Source organism: Lissotriton vulgaris, chromosome 9 (assembly GCF_964263255.1).
Source record: "Lissotriton vulgaris chromosome 9, aLisVul1.2, whole genome shotgun sequence".
Taxonomy (NCBI): Eukaryota; Metazoa; Chordata; class Amphibia; order Caudata; family Salamandridae; genus Lissotriton; species Lissotriton vulgaris.
In genome coordinates, this window is record NC_141697.1 from 1099376467 (window position 1) to 1099389824 (window position 13358).

Sequence of the window (13358 nt, forward strand, 5' to 3'; positions counted from 1 at the left end):
TTAAAGAACGGTCCTAGCTGACTGGTAACGAGATTCTAGAGAAAGATTTATTGTATTCTATGTTAATCTGAGTTTTATGCGACATTAATGTACATATATATATTATGTAGCAATTATAAGACACTTACATGATGTGTAGATGTAACTTGTAAGGCTCAATGGCGACGTCTAGTCAAGATAGGACATTAGTATCTTATTTCCTAGATGAACGGGTTCCAAACAGGAAATTATCACGCTGTAGAATCATAAAGGATAAAAGTGAGAATGGGGCCAAGTTTGTTATCTCATTCTAGTTGTATCATTGTATTTAAGTAGTCTTTTTGTATTTGAGGGGTGATTATATGGCAGTCTGTGGATAATTTAATTCCAGGAAATACAGATATTAGAGTTTTAAAAAAAATATATATATCACCCTTAACATGTTTTGAAAAAAGGGGTTTTACAAGATGGCGAATGGCAGAGTCCATATTGTCTTACTTAGTGCAATGATCAGTTCTTTAAACTGTTCTCACATTAAGAATGTGGATAGGCTCCCCACCACTCAATATAAGTAATCTGTTAGTATTGTTCTATTTATCTGGTCTTGTTTCTAAGAGAAAGTTTGTGGATTACCTGTAAGGGACAATGATTAAAAACTAGTCCCGCCGGCCGGAACCTCTTATTCATTCAAGTGAAGGATATACTTGATTACTTGATAGATAGCGGGATCCCCCTGATGTGGAGATTTTAGGTAGAGCAAGACCCTGTGTAGTTAGAAAAACGTAATTTTACATGATATAAAAGGGGGAAGGGCAGTATTCCTAAAAGAGGGTTCTCAATATATATACATATTATTGTATGAAAACTTTTATCATTTTACCTCTAATAGGGTGGTTCCTCTTCCAATTGAGATGATTAGTTGATAGTTAAAATAACTCCCTGTCTAAAAAATTAAGAAGAACGGAGATGTAGCTAATAACTATATTTTAAAAGTTAGGGTTATGCTATTTAATCTCAGAGTGTACTTACCCAAAAAGATTCAACAGGGCTCCCTACTTCCGGCGGCGGGACTCGAGGTTTGTGCAAGCGTGCACAGGCAGAAAGTGACTGAGTGTGTCTACGCGGGTGTTTATATAGTGTGGGGAGGGGATTGGATGTAGCTCAGGTGTGCTTAGCATGGGAATAGAAAGCGGACTAGGGCCGGTGAAGAGACTTCCCATGGAAATCAAAGGCAGACTACTGCCCCTAAGAAACAATCTGTATTGCTCTTTCTTATGCCAGCAGAATTGGAAAACAAAAGAAGAATTATTTGAGTGCCACCAGGCATTTAGTGGGAAAAAGAAATAAATAAGTTACAAGGATATTTAAATAAAAATAATAATAAGAAGGAAAACAATTGCGAGCGGGATATATTTATTGTATCACGGAGGAACTAAAAGGGGGGAAGTAGTTCTTGCAATTGTCTGATGTATAATCCTGGCAAGGGAACTCCATCTCCAGCTGGTCACTCTGCGTCTCCGACGTATCCGTTCGAGGTTTTGCAATTAGATTTCATCCATATGGAGAGATGTAATAACTTGAAATATGTCCTTGTGGTTGTGTGTGCCTTTTCGAGATGGGTAGAAGCATATCCCCTGAATGATAATACTGCCTTGTCCACAGCTAAAGCCTTACTTAAGGAATTTTTCACTAGGTACGGTTTGCCAAGAATGGTCTGGAGTGATAATGGGAGTGAATTTGTGGGTCAAGTCATGAAGAGAGTATGTGAAGGTTTAGGCATCAGGCAGAAATTTTATGCTGCAAATCACCCCCAATCAGCTGGTTTAGTTGAATGCTACAATGGCACCTTAAAGCTGAAACTAGCCAAGATTCAGGCGAGCTCTGGTCTCCAATGGCCCGATGCTTTGCTATTGGCGCTTTTGTCAACCAGGACGACAGTACATTCTCGAGTGGGACCTAGTCCTTACGAGATAGTGTTTGCTCGCCCGGCAAACATATGGGGAGTGCAGAGGCCGACAAAATTTAGCGAGATTGAACATCCTATGCTGATTGATTATCTGTATGATTTGACGGCTAAATTGCGTGTCTTACACCAACAGGTTCACGATACATTGCCACAAGCATCTGAAGATCCAGGACACGCCATCGATCCTGGCTCGTGGGTGTTGATTCGGAATTTTCAGCGGATAAAGAACGATCAGCCCCACTGGACTGGACCATTTCAGGTCTTGTTGGCGACGCGTACCTCAGTGAGAGTGCACGGCAAAAAGAACTGGATCCACGGCGTACATTGTAAGAGGGCCCCTTTGCCTCTGCCGTACGACCAGTGGGTCCAGGAGGGTATAGGTGATACAGAGACTGAGACCGTGCCACGTTTCATTCCGTTCAGCGATGCACGTTTAATTGGGACAAGTTCTGAGCGTGAGAACGACGACATTCTGCAGGAAGCTGTGCCTCCATCAGTCCGACTGAACACTACTGAGCCTGAGTTGTTGTTTCATGATCAGACATTGCCTGGTAAAGGCGCTATAATTTACGACCGAGAGTCGTTGGACTAATAAAATGATTTTCTTGCTATTTTTGAAATTACGCTCTCTCATCTGAGAAACTGTTTTGATCTATTTTTGTTTTTCAAACCGCCATCCGGGTTCAGCTGTAGGGTCGCGGTATAAAGACTCAGAGTGTACAGCTGGAAGACACAAGGTCGACAGTTCTGGTTTGTCCTAGGGCGTTCCCTGGGACAATCAGAGGTACACTTGAGCAGAAGAGAACCAACTGCCGCGAACAGCACCGTTAGAGGATGGAGTTTTTCGAGATGGAGAGAGCTGTTGAAGAAATGAACTTTACGACAAGACTATGTAAATTAATGAGTAGAAAATGTTTTCTGATAACGTGTCTTTTAATGTTACTTAGCATGACAATGTTTTTTGTGGGATATGTTATTTTCTTTTATTATGGGTTTGTCCGGCCTGTCCGAGGAAGAATGTTGGGCTTTCCCGTGTAATTGATGGTGGGCTGGACAACTGAAAAGTGGGTTTGTCGTCATGCGATACCTTTTGCAATGTTACCTATGATTGGACAATTCGTAAATAATGGGTGTTTGTCAGGAATGTGATTTTTAGCATAAAAGACGATGTCTCGCAATACGAAAATTGAGCAGTCTCTAGCGAACCTACTTGTGTCATACTTCGTAGACTTCTGTTCCGGGTTGCTGCCAATAAATTTGATCTTTGACGTCACCGAGAAGTATCCAGTGTCTCTGTATTCTAAGACAGGTGAACCCGAAGACATTGGGGTGCCCCTGGCGCCGCTGGGTTCAAGTCCATTACATCTTTTACATCCTGGTATGGGCCTCTGAGCACATTCCATTATATCTCTTATCTGCTGTTTGCGCAATCAATCGGGGCACATCTTCAAAATGGAAGCCCAACCTGGACCATGTATCTATGTCCCCTCTATACTGACACAGAAGAATCCATAGATGCGTTTTATCTTACTTAGAATTTATAGGCGATGCGAAGTTGGTGCCCAGTATAATACGCAGCTCAGGACCAATGTCTGGTCTCAACAGCTGGACACAAAGAACATTTTTCTTCCCTTGATTTGACATGGCCAAGGTTCAGCTGATTCCCTGTAGTAGCATCTTTGCTTGGCACAATTACAATACCTGTAGGAGGCTGGTGTCTGTAAGAAGCAAATTAAACTGAAAAAAGCAATAGGCCTAAAGAATCTCCACAAGACAAGATGGAAATGTCCATGTCTTAGTTCCACGAGGAAAGCAGATGTCAGGATTACGACAGTAGAACACAATAATTAAGTGCTGTGTCCCCGACATGGCAGATTTAGACCCTCCCTAAGAACACGGGTAATTCGATCTTGGAGACTAGATGAGCCTCATGTGTGAGTTGTGGATGGGACTTAGAGCCCTCGCCCTCTATAAGCTCAATGCAAACACTGGATGATTGACAAGCAATATCTGCCAGTTGTTTTAACTGACTTCGCTCTTGATAGTTCGGCACTCGGCTGGAATGTACTCTTCCATTTGTTTTGTACTCTGTCTTAGTCCCTCTCTCTTACTTCCCGATATCTTATCCTTCCCTTTTGTTCTTGCTTCCCTTTTGGTACTTCTCTGTGTCAAACTCCTCTCCATCTTGTGTCTCCATGAACTGCTGCAAGGGCAACCATTCAACCACTCCAGTAGGATGTAACGTCCAACGACAACCTCGTGTTCTTCCAGTTGGCTTCATCCTTTTGGCTTATCTGGAAAGCACCCTTCTTTAATCATGGCAGTCCTAGAGCCCCTAATTGTTAATTTGACTCCAGATCTTACTCCTGGTAGGATGGGAACCAGTTACAGTGTTTCCACTGATGAGCGAGAGGTAAGTCCCAGCATCAGGTGGCAGTACATAATATCCTTGTGTATCTATTGGTATTGCAAAGTCTCATACTTTATGGGAATTCTTGCCAACAGGCAATGGAGCCAGATACTTATCCCAGCAATTGTCAAGTGTGTAGACACTGGTTTGGCATTCCTGACAGACCTAAGGTGGGTCCACTGCCACTGAGTACCCACAAGCAATGGTTCTGATGGATAGAAAAGGTATGCTAAGTCTAATACCCCCAGGACCATGTTTGTCTTAAACTGTAGGTCACTGCCCAAACATTGTGAGGAAATATTTACATTGCTGGAGAACCTACTATCAGCTGCCCTTTTCCTCATGGACACATGGCTCCAGAACAACAATGGGCCAGATCTTGCAATCGCTCTTCCCCCAGGCTATTCAATCGATAGGAATGACTGAGTTGATAAGAAAGAGGGGGAGAGTTGCTAGCATTTTTTTGGAAAGTTTGGAGTGTAGAACAGCCCCGATATCCGTGACAGGATGTGAGAATTTGATGTTTTCTATCAAGCTCTCACATTCTTTCACATTTCCGGGTTTACTCTTTTACAGGCCCCCAGGTCTGGCTGAGCATTTCTTGCAGAGTATCCTGGATAGTATAGCACTACATAGTCTCCAGACTGCCAATTTTACTTTTTGGGGGATCTAAATATTCATTTAGAGAATAATTATTTGTAGTCAGTCGTGAAACCTGCTAAATGAGTTATCTGTGATTCAGCTTGGACAGCTAGTCACGCATCCCACTCACTGTAAGGGACATCTACTGGATCACATTTTCCCTAACCTGCCCAATATAATGGTCAGCAATCCATGACCTGTGCTCTGGTCTAACCATCTATTGACAGAATTTGTGATCGATAAAATAGACAGGCTTAAGTCTAATATGCATTGCCACAAATTGAACAGGCAATGGTCTAAAATTAACTTTTTACAGTGGATAAAATCTCTTCAGGTTTTAGGGTGTCCATAAGATGGTGATGTCAATGCTGTCTATAGGGCATTTGAGGAAAGGTTCCAATCATCTTTGGAGACTCAGATAGCAAGGAAAATGTTGAAGTCTTCTCACACTGTGACACATGTCACCTGGTTCACACCCAAAATTACAGAATGAAAGAAAAAATGTAAGAGAGGAAAGTAATTGGAGGCAAAACTTTGATGACGTAAAGAAGGAAATGTGTAAGAAAGCTGTGAAAATCTTTCAGGATAGTATTAGGAAAGCTAGGCTAACAGTCATTGCTGATAGAATCACAAAGTCCTCACAGGCCTCTCAGGAAATCTACACAATAGTGAATTCCTTCCTAAACCCCAAAGTCACAGGGAGAGGCCTCCTCCCTCTAGAGAATGATTTGAAGAGCTTGTTTGTTATTTTGTTAGCAAATCAGCCATATTTATGATTCTCTGGGAAGTGACTCTGATCAGGATCCGGATCAAAACACTAATGGCCACAATATGGTTTGTACAGACACTCCTACCTTCTCTATATTTCCTCAACTAAATTTTGATGCTATCGGGGAAGTAGCAAGGACAGTCAAATCTCAATGCCCCCTAAACTCTGCCCCCATGGACATCTTGCTGAAAGCAGGTGATAGCATTTTTCAATCAGCCTTGACCAACCTACATAATTTCTATTTGGAAAAATGATAAGTCTCTGACCATTGGAAACATGTGGTTGCTAGTCCACTGCTGAAGAAACCCTGCTTGGAGCCCGATAAAGCAGAGAATTATAGACCTATTTCTCTACTCCCTGTTGCAAGTTAGATTTTAGAGATGGTGATCAATAGCCAGATTACATGTTTCCTGGAATCACATAATCTTTTACCACCAACTCAAACTGGATTTGGACCAGGTTATGGCATTGAGACAGCTGTGCTAGAAGCTACAGAATATCTTGATTTTGACTATGGTACAATACAGACACTTCATCTTGCACAATATCAACAACATGTAAATTCGGGAAGAAAGCGTGTTAATGCTACTATCTACAACTGCAAGCACTTTTTCTAAATTAGCTTGATCAATAGCTCTAAATCTAGAAGCAGCTTCAATTTGAGACAGTTTCCAAACTTCATTGTAAACAGCATATATCCATTTTTTGGACCTGCCTGATGCAGGACCTTTCACAAAGTCATTCAAATCAACACCGTCAGTCAATTCGGACAAATGGAGCTTGACTGACGCTAAAGTGGAAAGTTTGAGCCAATTCTGGCATAACTTGCCTACAGAATAGGTAGTGAGGGAATGGTCGCTCTCAAAATGGGGATACCCCCCTAACCTGTGTATAGCCAGGGGCCAGACCTAGAGAACGATGTTGGCATGAATCTTAACTTTTTTGCCATAATATCCAACCTTTGGAATCTAAGCTGGAAACATTAAATGAGGAATTAAGTATCAGGGACTGTAAATCATCTAGGGACCTTTCTGTATGATTGTACCATGTAGGGTATCTTGCCAAATCAGGAATGGAAGGAGTATTTAATTTTTTTGATGTAGCCAATCTAAAGCAAGTGGTTTGAGAAATAGTCAAATAAAAAAACAACATATGGTGTGGGATGAGACATGCACGATGCAAAGCCTCAGTGCCTTGCACTTGTCAGCTTTTAGAACCCTGAACAGATTTAAGATCGATGGTATCTTTCCACAGCTAATAGCCCCCTATAGCTAATTGATCGATAAAGGACTTCGAATACAACAATTTAGTGTGGGTGAGTCTAACTTTGGAAGAGGACTTCGCAGTCATCTTAAAATAAAATGTGTCAGCATTGGATTGATTAAAACCAGTAAAATAAGTAAACTTTTTTTAAAGAGTTTTTGAGCTGCCTTCAACAGGAGCTGGACAATGTTCCCATTGTGCGTAATTAACCACATTTCTAAACGTGTTTATGCAGAAAATTATTGCCATAATGCTGGTAGCAAAATAAGTCTGCATAATTGGCTGAGTCTATGTACAAATTTTCAGGATCAAAAGCAGTATAATATTTCAAATCAGAAAAGAGAACCTCTACGGCTTGGACATCCCAATCATCACAGCGTATGTTGTGTTTCACTGCATCCCTCATTGAAACACGAAGTACATTGGGGACATTTATAACCTCTGTGGGGCCATGGATTTAAAATTTAACAGCATCCCATATAATCTCATCTAATACAGGCCAAGCTGTGATGTTCACAAAAGATTGGTCCCTTTTCATTCTGTGTGATGAGGAGTGGGGTGCCAAAGTTCCATCAATTAGTCTAATTGAAGTTCTTTCTTTAACATAATGTCCATTTACTAGACGAAAAAACATAACTACAAATCCAATTGCCATGAACAAAAAATTGAAAAAAGCACCAGCCAAATGTAAGTCCAAGGGGGATCAAAAAATGTTTTTTAAACCAAACAGCAAAAATAGAAACTTTGGTGAGTTCTTTGACGTGTTAGAGCCAGTGTCAAATGAAAAGCATGACTGATTAACTGCACTTGTTTTCAAATCAGGCATCAACAAATCTGTGGGATAAATACATTCAATATCATGAAGGGGATCACCAGCCAGTGGATTCAATAAAGGATTAGTAACTGCAGGCATCTCAATGGCAACGTCAGGCCTGATGGTACTCGCCAGAGCCAAAGCAGAATTTCTCAGCATTGCTGGACAAGAGACCACTGGAGTCATTCTAAGAAGAATCGGCCACTTGCTGTAATTAGACATTGTCAATGGAGATGTACCTCTTTTCCTTGCGACCAGGAAGCAGAGGTAAAATGACTGTTCTTGTACTCTGCACGCTATCACAGGTACTGGTGCACAATATGAGGGGCTGAACTCCTTCTTGTTCTCCACCTTCAGACATACCAGATCACCGACTCGGGGTAGCCAGCCAACTACCGGATTCTGAAGCACAGCATCAGTTGTGGAGGGCAAGTGTTTCTTTGCAAGACTGTCACGGGTCTTTTGTAGGTTCTGTAACACAGCGGAATGTTCATCTATGTCAAAGGGTGCGGCAGAGGCTGTCATGTCTAGACCCTCAAGGTCCAGAACAAACATTTTGATGTCAAAGAGCATTTCGTATGGGATCCGCCCACCCAGAGACCTTCTAGGGAGATTATTAAGTGCACCTTGAACATTATACAGATGGGCCAGCCAGTTCCTGCCAGCACCTAAAACCCTAGCAGTCAAGGATTGCTTTAGGTCATGGTACATTCGCTCCACAACACTATTGCCCTCAGGCCGATATGGAGATGAAAATTGTACTTGGACTCCCAATGAACGGATGGCTTCCTTGTACGCCTTAGGGGTGAACGCTGGACCCTGGTCCGAATGAAGGGTGCCACATGCAAAAATTCCCACAAAGACACGAAAATCCTTATGACAGTTCGGGCATCAGCGCTGCGTTGCGGCCAGAGCCAAACAAAGGGAGGGCACGTACCCACTGCAACTAAGATGTATTTATACGCAGTATCTGAGGAGAAAGGACCGCAGTGATCTAAATAAAACCATCCAAGTGGCTTATTAAATATGTGCAACTGTGTCTGGGGCGGACGCGCAGCAGTTGAATGTATTATCTGCTGGCAAATATCACAATGAAGCACATAATCACGCAATTGTTTGTACAATCCACATAACCAGTAACACTGTTGTAGAAGAGATGCAGTCGCAGAAATGCTGGCATGCACCGAGGCCATACCCTTGTGAGCGGCAGTTATCAAGGATGAACTGCGGTCCGCGTTGGGAATCAATCTGTCACCAACTTCGTTAATTCTCACAAAGGGAACTGTATCAGGACTTAAATGATAAGAGTATCTGGAAGGGAAACCTCTAGGGTAATTACCTCCCTTCTCTGTTGCAGCAATGGCTGCCAAGATGTCATCATCAATCTTACTTTTGGAACGTGTAACTGCTACTTCGTCAGCAAGACTGTTACGAACAGCGTGTACCCCTAATCGCTGATGACCAAGGGTATGAATTACAAACACGAGTGGCAGCCATTCTTTAAGCTCTGCCACATTTTGTGTTTGATTTTGCTACCATTGGAATCATGATATTCATTTTGAGTCCAAAAGAATAAATAGTCATTGTAAGACTGAACACAGTAGTAAGAGTCACACAAGGGTCAGCATACTCCAGTGCAAGCACTAGAGTACGTAGCTCTGCAAATTGGGTGGTACAGTCCCCTAATATCTGTGTGTGCATGACATTGGACTTGAATTCAGCATTCACCATCATTCCAACCACTATTATGTAGGCCGCCAAATAGGCATGCTTTGATTCCGTCGCCGGTTGCGCCGAACCGTCAGTGTAAATGATACAATGGAAATCCTCCAGCGGGCGCATGGTCAGAGGAGCCGGATGATCGAATTCCTACTGCAGATTTCCTGAGTCTACAAGGAGGAATCGAAAATGAAAGTGACATCTGGAGATGTCAAGGATGTGGCTCATTGTATCCAATGAAAATGAAAAGCTTTTGAATTAGGTACACTGCCTCTAGGGCAGGATACGGTGTAACAACCAACATGCGTTTCGCATGCAACAGTGCTCGTTCCTTCAGAATCGCCATCTGCACTGCAGTCAAAACTTTTTCCACAGAGGAAAATCACATTCCAGCCGAAGTGTACAAGTGTGACTTGTAAGCAATAGGGACCGTGTCACCCTCATTAAAAGTCAGGTACGTGAAACCCACCTCCCCAGGCATAATTCTTATTACCAAGTTGGTGTGGTTGTCACGAGTCAGTAAGTATTTAGATTCAAGAAGATCAGCCTGCAAAGATTGCAAAATAGCTGAATGTTCAAGCTGCAAGCAAGATTTGGTAAAATTTGGTTGTATCAAGGCATAAGCAGCTTGATACGCTGGGCATAATTGGGAATGTAACTATGCCCGAAATTCAAAAAACCCAGTAAAGGTCGTAGCTTTTTCAGAGTTGTTGGAGAGCGCAACTGTGCGCACTTCTCCAGGAAGTGAGGTGGTAAACCTCGACCTTCATTGTTGAGCTCATAGCCCAGGAACAACATTGTGTACTCTGCAATATGTGATTTGGCAAAGTTAAACTTGTAAACGAAGTCCACAAACATGCAAATGATGCGGTCAACACAACACAGACGTGGCTATAATTTGTCATCAGTGAGATAAATGTCATCAACATACGAGCACGCATCAGGGTCTAGTCCCTCTACAAGAGAGACTATGGGGGCGGCAAAGATGCCTGGACTATTTTTATAGCCTGTAGCTAATCTTTTGAACTGTTTTTGTTTGAAAGCCATTGGATATGTCAAGTGTGGTCTTAACCCGTTTACGCACAAGACTATCCACAAGGGTAGAAATGTAAGTATTCTGTACCGGTCAGGTCCGACAATGAGAGTTCAAGTGCCGGTAACCCAATACCAAACGGTACGAGCCATCAGGCTTGGTCACAGTAAATAGAGGATTATTCATCGGTGACACACAAGTTTCAATCACACCTTGATATTCCAATTCTTGAAAGATCTTTGCAACTAGAGCTTTCGCTTCACGCCACATGGGATATTGGGGTTGAGGCTAAGGCATAGACCGCAATGGTATCCCCTGACTGGGGGAAAATGTGTCCCAACCACACTGAGTACAGTACAAAGCTGGTGCCAGCACCATAGTCCAATCCTCAGCAAAATTCAGCACCTGCTCTTTCGGCACAGTGTGTGCAAAACTAGGGAGGATTACTTCCTCCCCTCGACCAGAATAAGGGGTGGGGGCCAGTCAGCCTCCGCCAACAAAATGTCATCAGTAGAGGTAAGATTTTCCCAAAATATCCCTTTTATAGTACGCTGTATGTCACCTTCAATCAAAAGGACTATATCATAGAGTCTTTATTATAGAACAGGGGGTGACCCAATTTAGTCAAAGGACCTGGGTATCGAGTATTATAGTAAACAGATGGTCCTTGACGAAAATTCACCATGTAACACAATTACAACGTTAGTCCAATAACTTTTCAGTCAGCTATAGATTAAATCTGTATAGTTGGTTAAATAGATATGTTAGCCCAAATTGTCAAATTTGTACATAAAAGGCACCAAAACATTGAAAATTCAATTGAATCCAGCCGGATTCTCTTATTTAATATACAATTTGAAAAAAGAATTTGGCAAATTAAATACAAATATTTACATTTATAATAAACAGAAATTATTCTAGTATAAAAAGAGATAAACGTGCACAGAGAAAGGTAAAAGTGTTTGCTCAAGTGATTGATCAAAGAGATCAGAGAAACAAAGTGCAGAATTGTTTATATACAAGAATGAGCCTGCCCTAAACGACGCTTGCAAAAAAATTTATTCTTTTTTACTAGCTTGTAGTTTATTAACACAGCCTCCGTTATCCTTGATTTGCACTGTTGGCAAAGGGTTTAGGAGGGGGGGGGGGGGGGGGAAAGGGGGCAAAAACTAATAGATGCAGGCTCCCAAAGGAAAGTGTCGACGTTTCAACCCACACATAAACCGGGTGGTTCAATTCCTCAGATCAGGGTCTTCATCAGGACGGGATGAGGGAAGGACAAGGAGTATTTCAATGTGCACGCAGGTTAAAAAACCAATGTCAATGAGCACCTGTCACAACAAACGGAAAATGGGCTAAGTATCTCTAAACCATATCAATAAATGGATTCATACCCTGGGGGGCATAGAATTGCACTCACCCTTCTGTGCGGTATCACCACACGTGCAACGTTATGTCCGCACCAAAGCTTATTTGAATAGGCGCTGGAAATAAAGGAAAAGGTAGCCATTAGTGCTACTCATACTTTCCCAACGTGGTTACATTATACATATGGAGATATTTCCCCATTGAGCGACTCATTCATTTGCTGGGACAGTGTTCTGCAACCAGCCACTAACACATTCAACTAGTTATGTGTAGGGGGCGTGTTAATTCCACCTCATACTTAGTTATCAACTGCCTGTATATCCGGAACAATACAACATGTTGGAGTGAGCCTTAGCGTGTCGGCTACCCCAGTAGAGATAAGAATAGGGTCGTACTCACCCACAAAGTATTACGGGGACGCTTTCAAATGAAGAGTCAAAGTTGGTGGCTAAAAAAGAGCGAGAAAGCGTCTCTATTAGAACCGGAGTTTGTTGACTACAACGTGAGTCCATGGTTTGCATATATTAAGCCCGGACATCTAATGTGAAACGGAACATACCTAAAATCAATTGCAGTGGCGCGGAGGAGTAAATCTTCTCACCGAACGCTGCCAGACTTGCCGCTTCGTCTTCACGTTGTGGAATGCGGAAGCCAACGTGCCCGCCGTAACTCCACAGTTGCTAAGTAACCAGCGTGTATACGTCACAGTTAAGCCGGTCTCACGTAGCGTGGGTCTGGTTGCTCGGAGACCCAGGGCGTCTCCCAGTACACATACCATTACGTATGTTTAGCAGCGTAATGAAGTATCCTAGTTGTTCGGCAAGTTTACAATCGATTTTCTAACGCACGCTTAGTTAGACAATTCAATTGGCCTGTCATAGCGCTGGTAGATTGACCTCATTTATTCGCCTCTTCACATATCCAATTGCTATATTTATACGAAAAATGTGGTATTATTCACATATCCACTCAGCTACATTTTAATGAAAAAAGTGGTATTGTTCATAGTGTGTGTTGGTTATAAAGAAAGAAAGAACCACAAGGAAAAGTGACATAGAAAAACATGTTAAATCCACCAGCATTATCATACTGACGAAGCTCTTGCTTATGGTTGCATAACCCTTATATACATTTACAATTACTCTGTGATTAAACAGGGATAATTACATGTTATGTAAACCAAAGGGTTGTAAATGAACAGTAGGGTCACATTGTGCGGTCAATGTATAACAAGGTATTTCCACATATACATGTTAGAGGAAATTTCAACCATTATACAGCGTTGCCATTTGTCTTGTTATCTCTTCGTATTCATTTAACCCCTTATTTACAGTGTCAACGGTATGCATCCATTTGCATTCACGTACATTCAAACAGTTGGCAAAATTTCCTTCC